Source organism: Rattus rattus, chromosome 1 (assembly GCF_011064425.1).
Source record: "Rattus rattus isolate New Zealand chromosome 1, Rrattus_CSIRO_v1, whole genome shotgun sequence".
Taxonomy (NCBI): domain Eukaryota; kingdom Metazoa; phylum Chordata; class Mammalia; order Rodentia; family Muridae; genus Rattus; species Rattus rattus.
In genome coordinates, this window is record NC_046154.1 from 10,640,187 (window position 1) to 10,644,109 (window position 3,923).

Below are 3,923 nucleotides of genomic sequence, written 5' to 3' on the forward strand. Positions count from 1 at the left end.
CGTTGCTCTGCAAGGGTAGCCTGCAGCTGGCTCACCTCCTCAAAGTGTCAGCTGTGCTGTTCGGGGAGGGAAGATATTTAGGTTGCCCTTTGGCCGTGCCAACTCTCAGCCAATCGCATTTTTATTGCCAGTCTAAATCAGAATAACCCTTTCGGGCGCTGGCAAACTGCCCTTCCTTTCATTTCTGCTTTTAAGTTAGACATCTAGAGTTCGGCCAAGCCAGTGGGTCCCCTGAAACTGCCGTCTCAGCGAGGTACCCAGGGGAAACGGTTCCCACTGCTCAAGTCTTCGCCAGTCACGGCCTTGAAAGACTGACTAGAAAGGGTATTTCTGTCTGGAACACACGGGCACCAACAGCTGTTACTGGTCCTATGCCACATTAGATAATGGGCCAACAGATGTGGGTCGTAAAGGCTTAGCCTAGTGGTGCCCACCACGAGGTCTACAGCCAAGTGTCCCTAGTGGAGAGTTGATTCTTGCCCAAGCAACCATGCCGAAACTATTATTATTATCATTATCATTATTAATAGATTATTAGTAATAGATTATTAGTAATAGATTATTATTATTAATTTATTATTATTATTATTATTATTATTATTATTATTGCTGGAGACTGAGTGTGGATCCCTGTGTTCTAAGTCCGGAGCTATACCGTGGCCTTAAGTAACACTGTCTGAGGAGAAAACTTTATTGTCTTTTTAAGGAACCCCGAGTGGCGCGGTGAGATACACTTTTCAGTATTGGGAAAGTAGTAAATACCTCATCCTCTTTCTTTGCAGTGCAGGGGTCACCAGAGGCTGGTCTGGGTCCAGCAATCTGCCCACAGGCTGGCCACCACGGGCTCCTGCGCTCGGCACGTGTTCAGCTGCTACGGGGCTGACTGGACCAAGTGGCCAAATCCAGAGCAAAGTCCCACCAGGCCCGCAGGTTTTCATCCTTGTTAGACATGCTCCTTTGATTTATTTACTGTAGCCCGAGGTCAGTCAGCGGGTGTCTTTCTTCCCCGCCTTCACCCTTCAGCCGTTTATCAGGAGCCCACTTTGAGTCCAGAAGTGTAGATCTGCTGGGGTGGCAATGCACAGTGGGGGTGTCTCCTTCCAGGAAAACTTCGTTGTTTTTGTTCCCTCTCCAACACGTGGGTCTCCAAATAAGGCGTGACAGGACCAGGGTTCTTCATATATTTCAAATAGTTTGAAGGAGAAAAAAAAACAAAACAAAACACTCCGAAGAAAATGCACGTAGATTGAGGGTGATGTCACTTCCTGGGGTGGGAGAGAGAGGTGGGGTACAGAAATAAAGAGCTGAGTTTGCAGTCTTGGGAGAGCAGAGACCAGCTTCTTGGCCCCCAACTATTTCTCTTCTCTCTGCCCGTATTGCGGTAAGATGAGATCTGAAAGCTTAGGGTTCAATCCCTGCCTCAACTTCCTCAACAGGGTGGGTGGGTGCCCGTCTGTGGTCAGACCCTGAGAGAAGTATCCAGACAGAGGGATCTGGTGCCTGCGCAATCGCAGTTCAGCGTGATCGCAATTCAGCGTGACCAACACTCATCCTCAGTCCCAAGAGCACTTGCGGTTGAGCTGAGCCGGGTAGGGGGCAGGGAGCGGGGGTGGGGGGTGGGGGGGTGGAGCTGCATGGGGCCCCATGTCCCCTGGAGGGAGCTGGCGATTCTGTTTGGTTCTCCTCATCCTGAATGGTCTTTTGGGCTGGCAACTGCGCCTGCCCACAGGAATCATGGACCTTGCCCCCAGGACACCCTCAGGGCTCTCTTGGAAGTTATTCTACAGATTTGTCTTCTATGTCCCCTGAAGAACCTGTCCCCAGTTTCAGGAGCCAGCCAAGCCATGGCCAACAGACTCTAGGGCTGGAAGGTGACTAGTGAGCACTCTTGGGGACACAGTACCCCGTGCTTCTGGTTTGGAAGTGTGTGGGTGGATCTTCATGGTTTTCAGACCTGCTGAAGCTTGCCTGGCCATCTTGCCCTTGCTTCTCTGGCTTCTGGATAAGGAATGAAATCCGCCACTGTATTTTAGCTCTGGGATTCATTTTTATGCTTGCGTTTGTTTTTTTGTTGTTTGTTTGTTTGTTTGTTTGTGTTTTGAGACAGGGTCCCATTCTGTAGTCCAGGCTACTCTGGAATCCACTGTATAGTCCAGGCTGGCCTTGAATCTAAGATGGTCCTGCCTTGGCTTCCCAAATGTTAAGGGTTACAGGTCTGAGCCTCCCGCCCACGGGGCATTTAAAACGGCCTTTAGTAAGCGCCAATGAACCTAAGGACACTTTGGTGAATTACAGAGCACAGAATGAGGCGGGTTGAAGAAACGTATATGACAAATTACTAATATTTTCCAGGAAGTTGACCTGGGTTTCAGAGCCATCTCTGATAAGAGCCAAGAGATTGCCTTAAAAAGAAAAGGTAGGGGCAGGTACAGTTCTTGGGGCTGGACTCTAGAGGGCCTTCTTCGATGCCCTTCTTTTTAGGAAGCCTTTGATCCACTGTGGGGAAGGATATGAGATACTCAGAGCCCACCAAGCATCGTCCAGACTTTTTACATTAAGTTGCTTCTAAGATATTTTAAAATTTCGATTTATGTCATTTTATCTGCGTGTCTTGCCCTCACATATGTGTGCACACCACATGGTAACTGGTGCCTGCTTAGGTCAGAAGAGGGTGACAGATCCCCTTGAACTAGACTTTTATGGTTCTGGGCCACCATGTGGGCGCTGGGAATCAAACCTGGGTCCTCTGTCAGAAGAAAAAGTGCACTTAGCTGCTGAGTCATCTCTTCAGCCCTTAAGTTTCCTCAAAGTGGGAAAACAAGTTAGCCAAAAATTCTGGGATGTAGGCTTAGGTCTCAGATCTCAATTCCAAAATGATTGGTAATGCAACACAGAAACTTTGCCAACACACACTATCAGAATGAGTGTCTTGCCCAGTGTGGGGGCCCAGCCTACAATCCCAGCACTTGGGAGGTGGGGGCAGGCTCTCAGAAGATCCAGGTCATGCTTAAATAGACAGCCTGGGCTATGGAGACCATATTCAAAACAAACAAAAACAAACAAACAAACAAAAATTAGGGAAGAAAAGGAGGGGAGGGAGAGAGGAAAACAAAGTTTGGAAGCTGCTTTTTCTGAGATGTGAGTTGATGTATGATTTTCCTGTTAGTCCGCGTTTTTATTTACTGAGCCTTTTTGCTATACTAGGGAAGAGAGAAAATGGATACAAAAATAGCCCTGGTCACTTGGGGTTCAGACTCTCGTTGGGGAAGCAGAATGTCCTAGTTTGTTTCCTGTTGTTGTGGTAAAAACCACAACCAAAAGCAGTTTAGGAAGGAAAGCGCTGTTTCAGCTTACAACTCCTGATCACAGTGCATCCTTGAGAGAAGCCCCGGCAGAAACTCAAACTAGACTAGGAACTGAGGCGGAGACAGGGAGGCACACTGTTTGCTGGCTCGTCTCTATGGCTTGCTCTTTTGATACATCCCAGGACCACCTGCTCAGAGGTTGCAACATCCATACATAATGCTCCCACCCCCCACTTGCCCACAAGCCAATCAGATGGAGGCATTTTCTCAATCGAGGTCTCTCTTCTCAAGTCAATTGATAAAAAATTAAGCAGCAGATGGAATATAGTCAAATGAACAAACTGAGTAACTCAGGAAGAGTGAAGGCTCTTGGCAGGTCAGGCACTGGGGAGTTGAGGTGGGAGCTGAGCAGGAAGTTGGGGGTGGGGTGGGAAGAGTACTCTGGTCGGGGGCTCCAGACAGGGGACAGTGTGAGCTGATAGCCAGTGCTTTGCAGTGAGGGAGTTGCTAACTGAGGTTGTCTGAAGAGCATAAAGGAAAGGGGTAGGGCGTTGAAAGGAGTCTGGAGAGATAGACAGACAGACAACTGTAGTGTAGCCCTTTGTCTGTTTTTGTTTG